Raw genomic sequence first — 13,648 nt, 5'->3', positions numbered from 1 at the left:
GTCTTGAGTTCCCTTCAAGTACCTTAGAACTCTTTTTATAGTAGACCAATGTCCCTCACAAGGCTTTTGCATAAACCTGGAGAGGATTCCAACAGCAAATGAAATGTCTGGTCTGGTATTAGTGAGGTAGATGAGACTTCCTATAAGCTGTCTATACTTTGTTGCATCCTCAAATTCCTTTCCTTCAATAGATGTGAGCTTTAAGTTTTGTTCCATTGGAGTAGAAAGAGGATTGTACTCTGTCATGCCAAATCTGTTTAACAAATCTCCAATGTATTTCTTTTGAGAAAGAAATATGGATTTTGGATGTTGGGTTACTTCAATGCCAAGATAGTAATGAACATAGCCCAAATCAGTCATTTCAAAACTTTTTCCTAATTCTTTCTTTATGGATGCAATATAGCTTTCATTGTTACCTGTCATTAAAAGATCATCTACATATACCACAAGATATACAACTGTTTTGCCAACTTTCTTGACAAATAAAGTTGCATCATCAAGATCAAAATGATTGATGTTGAGTTTCAGAAGATGCTCAGTTAATTTTTCATACCAGGCTCGCGGTGCTTGTTTGAGGCCATACAAGGACTTCACAAGTTTGCATACTTTTTGTTCATGTCCTTTCACAGCAAATCCTTCAGGCTGGGACATAAAAACATTCTCTTTTAGATCTCCATTCAAGAATGCAGTCTTTACATCCATTTGATGGACTTTCCAACCGTTCTGAGCTGCTAGTGCAAAGAGTGTCCGAATGGTGGCCCATTTTGTTGTGGGGGAAAAAGTTTCCTCATAATCGACCCCTTCCTTCTGTGCAAAACCTTTTGCCACAAGCCTAGCTTTGTGCTTGTCAAGTGAGCCATCAGCTTTGTACTTGTTCTTGTAGACCCACTTACAGCCAATTGGTTTGGTTCCAAATGGAGGGTCAACCAGCTTCCAAGTGCCATTCTTTATGAGGGCATCATACTCCTTTTTCATCGCTTCTTTCCATTCATCATGAGAAGCAGCTTCTTTGAAGGAAATTGGTTCAAAATCTGTAGACAAGTTCAATTCACAATCATAAGTAACATCCATATCAACAGGTGAATTAGAGTCATCTACATCACCTCCATTTTATCGCTTTGAATTTCTGGTTCCTGTTTTTCCAATTTCATCAGGATGAACACTTTCAAGTGTCTTTGTCAGCCACTTTGGGGGACCTTTCTGAGATGGTCCAGGCTGCTCTGTTGATTGAGTTGGGACTGAATCAAGATTGAGTCTCCCAATTCTATCAATTACATCACTTAAAGCATCATTCGTTGTTGGAGTTTCATGCAGGGGAGATTGTTCTTCAGAAGAAGATTCCACATGTTGTTCTAGTATAGGAATCCCCCCTTCAAGATGTGGAATCTGATTATCAAATTCTTGAAATGAATTCGTTTTTGCGAATCTATCCAAGCGATCAAGTTGCCACTCAACAACATTGTCAGATTTGGATGATTCAAGAAAAATGACATCTCTAGATACAACAAACTTTTTATTTACTTCATCATAGAGGCGGTATGCTTTAGATGTGTTTGAATACCCCAGGAAGATACACTTACGACTTCTAGCACCAAGTTTGTTTCTATGTACCTTTGGTATCAAAGCATAACAGGTGGAACCAAAGATCCTGAGATGTTTTACCGAAGGAACATGTCCATACCACAATTCATAAGGAGTCTTATTTCTTATAGCATTAGATGGAAATCTATTCTTTATATATGCAGCACATAGAACAGCATCAGCCCAAAACATTATCTTTACATTTTTGAAGAAGAGCATGGATCGTACCATATTCAAAATTGTTCTATTCATTCTTTCTGCTACACCATTCTGTTGGGGATTATAAGGTACAGTTGTTTGATGTTTAGTCCCATGTTGGTGAAGATAGTGTTCAAATTCATTTGATGTATATTCTTTTCCATTATCAGTGCGAATAGACCCAATATGAGATTGTGCATCATTTTCAATCCATTTATGAAAATTATTGAATGTTTGAAAAGCATCAGATTTGTTCTTCAATAAATAAACCCAACACATTCTGGTGTAATCATCAATAAATGTCATGATATATTTATTTCCATTTGCAGAAGGAACAGGCATTGGACCACATAAATCTGAATGAATGAGTTCAAGCTTCCTATGTGCTCTTGAATGTGAATCATGAAAAGACTGTTTGCTATGCTTTCCTAGAATGCAAGCATCACATTGCTTATGTTTCCTAGGAATTGTAGGCAAACCAGCAACACTATTTTCCTTCAATAAGCGGAGACTGTCATAGTTTAAATGTCCAAATCTAGCATGCCATAATAAACTTGATGGAAGTGTACCTTCTTCATGATGAGAAATATATGAGAAATGTTGTGCATGAGCAGAGGTTCCTTGCAGTTTAAGAAGCCTTTCTTCTTCTATTCCCCTCATGACAAGTGAGTGGTCAGATTCTTTTCTTACCTCAAGCTTACCATCAAACATATGAATGGAGTGACCTTGCTGGCGGATGTGGACCAAGGATAGCAAGTTTCTCTTGGGCTGTGGGAGATATAGAACATGATCCAGAAGAAAGTTTGGAAGACCAGGCAGTTTAAGCCTGATTGTGCCAAGCCCTGATGGCTTGATTTTTGACTGATCTGCAAAGTATACTGCTCCATCAACATTTTCAGTGAAATCTTCAAAAAAATATTTCCTATGAGTCATATGACAGGTTGCTCCTGAATCAAGCAACCAATCATTTTTCGAAGAAGCAAGTGAAGCATTAAACAAATCTTCATTTACTCCAATGTTACATTGTGCCTCAATATAGTGAGCGGATTCAGGTGCTTTACCTTTGTCTGTATCATCAGTTTTACCTTTTTGCTGGTTTCTTTTCTGCTCAATTTTGTCCCATGGTAGCTTGCATGTAGAAGCATCATGTGATCCATTTCGTTTGCAGCGAATGCAATGCAGATCTGCTTTTTCTCCTTGAGAATGTCTCCCCCCCCTGCCTCTGAAGTATCTTCCTCTTCCTCTTCGTCCACCTCTTCCTCTTGTAGAATCTTGAGCAGGATGCTTTTCTTTATGAGCAAGGCAAACAGTCTCTTCAGAAGATTCAGGGACTGTCTTCTTTCCAAAGTCTTTCTGTCTTTCAGCAAACTTTTTCACAAGAGAGTCAAAGGTTATATCTTTAAGATTTCCATTTGCTTGTAAAGACTCAAGATAATTGGAGTAAGTAGGATAGAGTGCCTTGAGAAAAGCAATAAGAGGGATATCCAGCTCAACCTTAGTGGATTTGATATCATGCATTATGGATTTAACTTCAGATGCAAGAGCAAGAGGATCATTATTTTTCAGTTCAAGAGTGAAGAGTTTAATCATGAGCTGAACAACTTCAAGTGCAGAATGTGAGTCATAGAGTTCTTTGAGCTTTTGTAAAGCTTCAGAGGCAGTTGAATATGATGAAATATGGCGACTTACTTCTTCATTTATAGATGCTGCGATTAATGCATATTCTTTGCTGTTCTTGTTATCCCAAATGACGAGCTCTTTGTCTGATGTAGGCTGTACTAGGTCATTGTCTCCTTCTCCGACACACACTCCCTTCCACAACTCATTGAAGATGAGGGTGTGTTTTATCATCCGGGACCATTCAGGATAGTTCTCCTTGCCAGTGAGAACTATCCCTACCATAGAGATGACTGAATGCATTCTGTAAAAATTCTTTTGCTGAAAAAAAAATCCTTATGTCACAGCCTTATGCACTTTATTTTCCTCTAACGTTTGATAGAAGCATCAGCATTTCTTTGTACATATCACTTCAATATATCATGCAATACTACTATGTTTTGAAAAAACACACAAGGGATCACTTCAATATATCACTTCAATATATATCAATATCTCATGCAATACCACTTTGAAAGCAGCGCAATATATCACTGTATCACTTCAATGTATCAATATATCACTTCAATATATCATGCAATACTATTTTGAAAGCAGCGCAGTATATGACTATATCATTTCAATGTATTAATATATCATCCCAATACTATTTTGAAAGCATCACAATATATAAACGCTTTAAAAATTTTGAATGATACTGCACAATACTCAAACGTTTTGAATGATACTGCACAATACTCAAACGTTTTAAACTCTCAGTCTTCACTGTTTCAGCAGATTGAGTCTCTTCCAAGCACAGAGACAGTGTACTCTGCTCCACCGTCGGTCAATTTGTGAAATTGTTGTAGCGGCTGCAAAACATGGAAAGCGGCTTTCGTTGCACTCTGGCTGGGGATCGCATCTCCATGGATCAAGTTGCTTGGCTCAGTATTGCCAACCCAAGAGTTTTTGTACTCGATGTCTTTCCCTTGCTTTTGGCATAGCTCTTGAAGCTCAGTCACAGGATGCAGTTCAAGTGTATCTTGACTCACTAGTGGTTCTAACAGCGGCTTGAATACCTCCCACACTCGATCTGAGGAATACCCAGAGTCAACAAACACTACACCAGCTATTGAAATCTCCACAACGGAAGGATTTGGATTTGTTTTCAATATTTTTCACAAAGTCCTCGATGATCCGTTGCAGAGCCGGTGCATCTTGTGTGGAGAGGCAGCGAATTGGTTGCGATGGAATCTTGAGCCTTTGTCAGCGGTGGAGAGGCAGCGAAAAGGGCTCATAACCGATGCGCATAGAATCAATGAGACGCAGGACAATCAATGAGACGCAGGACAGAGGCAGCGCTCAGGTATTCATGCGCAGAGAATCAATGAAACGCAGGACAGAGGCAGCGCTCAGGTATTCATGCGCAGAGAATCAATGAGAGGAGTTACGACTATTCTTAGGACTGGCTCTGATACCATGTCAGACCAGGAGTAACTCCAGACTAGGCAAAAAACTGATTCATATATTTCATTAGGTAGCTATTGTTATATAGATGAATGTGACTGATCAGTTCATCTTCTTGATGAATGTTCACATTCCACATTCACCGAATCGCAGAGGATTAGGTGTCAACAAAACCATCGTCGTTCATCTATTTTCCACTATTACAATTACCTTGCTAAAGAAAGAAATTGGTGTGATTCCAACATACTTCAAATTGAAATTCTCGATATTGGTACAGCAAAGACAGGATCTAGAAAGCACAATACCACTGGGATTTGCCAAATAGGATTTGTTGATCATCGAACAGAAGACCAACAATCGAGAACTATTCACCACACTGGCCGAACATGGCCCTATCATTTGATGACCCAGGAATTGCGAATTGACCTCATCATAGAGAAGTGTGCAAAATTAGTAGAACTGGAAGAAGACCACGCTAATTACAGTGGTGGTAGGAGAAAGGAACTAAACCCACCTAATCTAGAATTTCTTATACAAGTTGTACAAATTACAAGCTGATAAATAGTCTTTGTTCCACAGAATGACAACTCTTCAAACTACACAGGTAAAGACCATTGATGAATCATAGTGTTAACATAGATTCTAGTGCTTGACATAGATTCTTAGCACTTCTTGGCCTTGTAGGAGGTAAAATACTCCTATTAGCCACTGGAGGTTTCCTTTGAAAAGTAGAAGGCACGACCCCAAGTCTAGCTGCAAGAATTGGGCAGATTGATCGAGAAGGCATTGCATACTACTGTACTTCTTGCTGAACATTTGAATTTGAAAGGACTCTGATTTGGTAGTAGATTGGTACCGCACAAGGTGACAATTTGGGGCAATTACTGGTATTTTTTTCTTTCCTTCATCGAATAGGAACTGCACCCCACCTTTCTGTTTAAAGATTCCTGGTAAGTGGTATGTTTTCACTGGATCTGCTAATACAGTGCTTCTCCCTTCTTTCTTAAATCATTTGAATCCACTGGCACTTCTGATCATTTGCACTTCTTATACCGTTGTATTGATGATGTAAAATATGTAAATAATTGTATAGAAAACTCAATGGAGTTGGCCTCTAGATGATCATAGTTCATTGTTTGTGATCGACTTGACTGGGGGTTGGCCTCTGTTAGCTCTGTATCCTCTATTTCTTTATCAGCCCATAATAATAAAAGTTTATTACAAATGTGTGTGGTGCTTGTTTGTACTATTGTTCTTTGTATTATGTTTGGCACTTTTCATAAAGTAACTGCGATGATGATACTTCAAGTATTTCGTGGCAATGTTGATTTGTTGTGTCTGATTTATGGGGTTTCTGTTGTTATTTCATGGGAGGTTGCTATGCTCTGTATCATCTCCAAGTGCAGCCGAGAATAGTTAACAACAAATCGTGAACTCCTCTGTAAAATGAGCTTTCAAACGATCTAAAGAAAGTGAATTCTCAAGGAATTTATGTCTTATTTTTAAGACTAGGGTTTTAAGTATATCACAATGTTCTTTAAATGTCATCAAGTCAATGGTAATGGTTGTTAGAGAGCCGTGGACTTACAGGAAAGAAGAATAATGGATTTCAAGAACGAAGAATAATGAATTTCAAGAAAATGTTGTGTTCAAAGATATCTTTACAATGTTGAAGTACAAGTAAGAATTCCCTGACATAAAATGGATAACTAAATAATTTTAATGATAAGACAATCGGTATGATGAATTTATATATTGCTTAAAATTAAAAGTAACTCATGTAAAATAGGAAAAACAATAAACTTTAATCATCTTAATTGCATTTGGATCTTCATCTCAGATACTTTGATTTGCAAAGCTTGGGGACTTATCTTAGATGCTTTGACTTGCAAAGCTTGGGGACCTATCTTAGATACTTCGACTTGCAAAACTTGGGGACCTTGGGGAAATCTAACCAATTAGTAATTTGACCTTCCATTTTGAATCAACAATATCAATAAAAGGTCAAATTGTATGATGAAATTGATGTTTCAAAGCTTATTTGTCAACACAACTATCTGAAACTTTTTAGAGGTGAAATTGTCTTATGTACACTCTACCATGATTGCAATTTTTTAAATCCATATAAGGTCAAATTGTATGATGAAATTGATGTTTCAAAGCTCATTTGTCAACACAACTATCTAAAACTTTTAGAGGTGAAATTGTCTTATGTACACTCTACCATGATTGCAATTTTTTAAATCCAAAATATAGTTCAAAGTTTCGTAAACTTGTCTTTTTTTAATGACTTTGCAAAAATATTAATGATGTGATCACTTATCTTGCAATAAATAAGACTCACAATATCTTTATCTTGTCAAACAATGGGCATGAAGCCTCCACATGACAAGAAGATTTTGTATTGCATAATACATTGGAATCTATTCCTCAAACGAGAAGCCAACCTCATCCATTATGTGGATTCACATTGATTTTGTCAACATTAAATGCACCCTTATATTCAATTTTAGTGGTCAACAGTGTTGCTTCTTACAAGACCAAAGTAACCGGCTAGTTTCATATTCTTAATGCGGTGCTTCATACTGTGCTAATATGTATCTTTCATAAACAATCCTTTTTGTGGCCTCTACGCATCTCTCTTTCGTATCCTACATGAATTTGTAGACCAAACTAACATCAAATAATATATCAAATCTGCTATGAATCAAGTAAATGAGGCTCCATTAGTCTTCTTGTAGAGATTACCATTAATTTTAAAAGGCACACTAAGTCAATTTCTCTCTGGATTGATATGGTGCCAAAAATGGTTTATTGTGTTCCATCCTAAACATGTATAATGAATGAAGATATATGTTTACGTAAATAAATATATTGTTATCCATTTGCAAAAATTGGCTTCCATAAGGAAATACAACACACTTAGGTTTGTAATTTTAAATATCTCTATTTATTGTTTTTTCAAACCCAAAATTAGGTTGACACTACTTCAATTTATGATTAAGTCACAAACATGTGAGTATCATCACTTGCAAATTTATGGTTAAGTCACCAACATGTAAGTATCATCATTTGCAAAATATAAACACTACAATCAAATTCATGATGCTTGAAACCAAAACTAATAATCAATTAATCTTCTTATACCACACTATGGAGGCTTTGCTTCAAACTGTAAAAGGATTTTTTTAGTGGACAAACAAGATTGTGGCCCTTCTCAAAGCCTTGGGTTGCTCGATATAAATCTCCTCATTGAGAACACCATGTAAAAAGAATGCTCCATATAAATCTCCTCATTGAGAACACTAGGTAAAAAAACACTATTGACATCCAATTGATTGTTATAACTCTTATACAGAATGAATAATGTGTGAAAGAATAAGTAGATAAGAGTTCATATTTGAAATAGGTGCAAAGATTTCAATGTAGTCAATATGATCTCATTGACAGAAGATTTTTTTCATAAGTAAATTTATGTTTCTCAATAACACTTGCAGATGGTAAATTTAGTCTTGTAGACCATTAGACATTTCATCACATTCTTTCTTTATGCTCGGGGAACTAAGTCCCAACTTTTATTTTTCATCAAAGGATTTTCACTCTTTATTCATATCATTCTCCCATTTAGATGAAACTTGTGCATTTGAATGTCTATTGAGATCAATTCCTTTAGGATACATGCCATGAAAGAAACACTAACACATTACTTCTATCAAGTATTTCTCGAGTCATTTATTGTACCTACATTAACATCGATTGGGGATGGGTGACCTCCCGGGAAGTCCTGGTTACCGGGGGCGAGCCTCGGAAGTGATGACTGATGCTATGTGATTCATTTCACTAGTTTCAATCCCACTTCTTCACCCTTGTGAGCATCACCCGATGCAATGAGACCTAAGTGAACTATTCAAAAATCATGAGAAATTAGTCAGTTACGAATACCTTTCATGGAAATGGTCGTACTTGAATGCCTTATTTAACACAGTTGAATCCCAAAACGATAACTAATATAATGCACTATGTAATCCCTAATACTTAAAATGAAAAAGAGTGAAGGGATCTCTACTTGAATGGTTCATTAGGCACAATACTTGCTAAGGTTTTGCAAATGGGGTAGCAAGCTAAGTGGGCTTGATTGTGGGGAAAACTCCATAGTTAAGTGCGCTTGAGCCAGAGGCGATTTGGGATGGGTTACCTCTTGGGAAGTCCTGGTTACCGGGTGTAAGCCCTCGAAATGATGATTGACGCTATGTGATTCATTTCACTAGTTTCAATCCCACTTCTGCACCCTTGTGAGCATCACCTGATACAATGAGTGCTAAATGAACTATTTAAAAGTCATGAGAAATTAGTTAGTTACAACTACCTCTCATGGAAATGGTCATACGTGAATGACTTACTTAACGCAGTTGAATCCCAAAATGATAACTAACTTCAATTGTCTTAGTCAACCATTGGAAAAGACAAATGTCCCTTATAGATGGAATTTTTGTATCAGATTCAACATGAGAATTCATAGTCAAATTATTAGATAATTCATTGCTTGTAGTCAATTATATTAGAAAATATCCACTCAAAGTGAAATCCGTTACACTAGTTGATTGCCTAGTGGAAAAGCTAGTCAATGCATTAGTTAAGGTTGTATAATAATACGCTGATATAGAATTTATCCTAATCTCGAATGCATCATTGCTTAATAATCCATATGAGGACTTTAGTTTCACAACCCTTGGAAGTCTACTCGTTAAAAGACAACATCCCACCTACAAATAACCTTCCATTTTATTCGAATGAAAAATTTGTAGGCATTTGGCTCATTAGAGTGGTGCACCATAATAAAAGCATGAGTCCTTGCGTCTAGCATATTTCTTCCATTATGAGGTGTGTGAGGTACAAATATCTACCAAGATACATCACATTGTGACAAGTAGTTCTCAAAGTCCTTGTTGAATATTCCACTCCATTGTCTGATTTTAGACATTTAACACACTGATCATATTGATTTTTAGCTAATTCCCTAAATTATTTGAACTTTTCAAAGACATTTATTCACAAGTGTATTTGGATAATCATCTATAAAGGTTAAAACATACCTTACACTTTCCAAGAATATTTGATATATTCTATAAATTGCACCATGAAAAGATTCCAACTATGTCTTGATTTCTAAGCCTTTGTTGTCTCAAAAGCAACCTAGTCATGCTTTCTAAGCATACACCCTTTACATAAAACATCAAGAGGTCCTACCTTGGGTATTCCATTAACCATATTAATCTTGGCCATTAATTTCATACTGCAAAAATTCAATATCCGAGTTACTTGTGCCAATTTTTTCTCTGAGTATTGGTCTAGGGTATGAGTGCAATTGGTCCTTCATCTTGCTTATGGAAATCATGGAACTCATACTATTTATTTTTAGGATCAAGAACAACTACAATCACAACAAAAACAAAGTCATTGTTAATATCTTTCACAACAAATCTATAAAGCTAGAATTCAATGTTCTTTTTAGTTTGAGTTAATTAGCGTACAAAGAACGAATTAACACACAATAGATTATACACATAAATGATCACGCTATTCTAACATTCATTTCTACCACAACCAATGATAATGGATACATAATCATTTGCATCATAACATTTCTTCTTTTATAGCCTATTCAATTAAGTAAAATGAGAAGAATCCTTAGCCATATGATGGGTACAATTAGAGTCGACTATGCATTTACTATTAGAGGTGTAAGCATGTGATACCTAAAAACACTAACAAATAAATTATAGTTATTTACCTCACCATTTGGAAGTAGATGTCGTAGGCCAATCAATCAACTAGTTGACACTTCACCCTCAAGCTTCTTGAACTTACCTTACAAGAAATCTTCTTGACATGTCTTGTATTTCAACAATATCAATAAATCTTACACTTCTTACCTTTGGTTGATCATAATACTTATGCTAATCATACTACTTGACACAATCCTTATCATGGTACATTCCATGGTCTTTCCTTTGATTGTACTATTGACCTATTTCTCTATATTTCTCTCAACCTTTGACCTTAAGGAAATGAGCCTCCTGTTTAATCTCAGGTTTACCTTCATTATGAAATCTATTTGGTGTGCTAAAAGAATGAAGGGTATGATAGTCTGTACATTCCTCTTTTTCTATAAGATCGACTAGTGCAAAATGTCAAATGGAAAACAACTTAGGGTGTCTTTAGATTCGTCAAGATTGGTGCTATATGACCACCTTACTTCATAAAATAATTTCTACATTCAACCAATTTCGACTAAGGATCTTTCACCTAAATCAAATAATATTTAGCCTTTCAAAGGAGAGAGAATTGAGAGAGACCAATTATTTCTCAATTTGCATAACTCGGGCTTTCCTTTGTTTTTTCAAATAATAGCTTCAACTTACTCTATGCTTATTCCAAACTTGATTTGAACAATAGACCTTGCTTATATTAAGTCAATATCATTTGAGATGTAGGCCATTATAACTCTTACAACCTCCATTGGGGAAATTTTGAGATAAAAAATGGGCCTAAAAAATGTATGAACAAAATTAATTTTAAGAGAACCAATAGGATTCAAGATGATGATGTCATCGCTAGGGGTAAATATTTTGCAGGGAAAATAAAACTAATTTTTTTAAATTGTATTTTTTACTTATCTCCTTATAAGTTTACTCAAATATCAAGTGTAAACACTTGTTGGATGAAAAATTGAATTCCGCACCCATTGAATACCCACTTTGCATACTTTTGAGTAGACCCACATTGAAAAAAATGAAAATACATGTCTTTTTCATGTATTTTCAATTTTTTTGATGTGGGTCTACTCAGAAGTATACATAGAGGGTACTCGTTAGGTGTGGATTTTAATTTAGCATCCAACAAGTGTCTACACGTGACAATTGAGTGAATTTATAAGGAGATAAGTCGAAAATACAACAAAAAAATAGTGACAGTCCTTTAAGGTTTGTCACCAAAGCCATTTTCAGTTACACATTTGGTGAGGGTTGTTAAAGGCTCATCACTAGCTCCCTCTTTGGTGACACTTCTAGTGACGATATTTTATTAACCCTCACCAATGCTCTTTTTGGTTACTTTCGGTGACGGTAAAAAAATGTTCATCATCATTGATCATTCCAATGAGTTTTTGATGATGCTATGTGCATGTTACTATATTTTTTGTCAAAAGATAACGATTTAATACCATTTTTGTGGAGTACGTGTCCAAGGCCATAGTGTTTAGATTAAGTTAATTAGTTAAGAATTAATTAGTGTGTATCATTTCCCTCAAGTAATGAGAATATAATTTTCCTATGAGTCAACACATGATTCATCTCTATTAAGTTTATTATATAACAAATTCCTTTTACATAAAGTTCCACTAGTGTGTGTAGGAACTATATTATTTAAAACATAATAAAGCTCTATCAATTCTATTAACGAGAGAGACCTATCACTCCTAAACACTCTTTTCACATCTTAACATGCTTTTGCACACACTAACATTCCTTGACACCTCACATGTCTTGGAACATCTTTGTACCTTGAACATCATGGCATGACTAGGACATCCAAACACATGTTGGAAAGCCCTAGCATAGAATAACAGTCTCCTAGAATGTGTTGGCATGCCTTCTAGTCCGTAGCATGCCTTGGAACACTTTGGAATGCATTAACATAAATTAACACTTGGAACACATTGACAATTGGCATGTGTTGGAACCTATTATTAGTGTGCCTAGCATGCCCCTTTCGAAAAACATAAAGTCCCAACTTATTAAACCTATTATGTGTTCATTTCCTTTCATTTTAGCTTGGTTCTTCCTTTTTTTGCCTTAACACTCCTTGCCACATGTTGGCATACCCTGGCACCCTCCAAATCCTAGCATACCTTACCATATGGCATGTATTGGCATGTCTTGGCACTATTTAGCACATGTTAACACACACTGGAACTCCCTAGCACACTCTGGCACTTCTTCACATGCCCTGATATTCCCTAGCATGCCTTACTAGTGCTTAGCATACCTTGTCACTCTCTCCTAGGCATGCCAACTGACACTCATTCACACTCCTTAGCACACCCTCCTATTCATTCACTTCCATGCATTTTGACCTAATACTCTCGTCTGTTGCCCTAGTACTCGCTAACACTCATCAACATGCATTAGCACTCTCTGGCACACCTTAACACTATTTGACATGCCCTGCCACTTCATAACATGTATATCACTTGCTTACAGACATTAGCACTTGGAACGTGTTGCCGCTTCGAAAGTCTTAGCATGTCTAGCATTCGTTGAGACACCTTGGTATTCTTTGGCATGGTTTAATATTAAAGTTATTTGAGATCAATTATTGGAAACTAGATGAGAAGTAACAGAGAAATATTTGGCACTTAGAATGCATTAACACTTGGCACTTGGCACCTATTGGCATCTAGTGTTGGTGTGCCTAGCATGCCCCTCTTGGAAAGGGTAAATTGATGACTTATTAACCCTCTTATGTGCTCATATCCTTGAAGTTTAGCTTATTTTTCATTTTTGTTTCCTTTACAAACTCTAGCATGTATTTTCACACACTTGCACATCTTGTAATGCCTTAGCACTTGGCATATCTTTGCATATTTGATATGCAGATATTTTCCGTATATGCGCAATTTGTGTATATGTGCATATCTTACGCATATGCACAATTTCCGTATATAAGAAATTTTTATATATGGAATTTGTGCATATACGATGTAGATACATAAACGAAGATATGTACAAATTCTATATACAGAAAT

The sequence above is a fragment of the Pinus tabuliformis genome, chromosome 3_2 (assembly GCF_031772625.1).
Source record: "Pinus tabuliformis cultivar Carrire ecotype Pingquan chromosome 3_2, CPIR1, whole genome shotgun sequence".
Classification (NCBI taxonomy): domain Eukaryota; kingdom Viridiplantae; phylum Streptophyta; class Pinopsida; order Pinales; family Pinaceae; genus Pinus; species Pinus tabuliformis.
Note: the sequence above shows the minus strand (reverse complement) of the source record.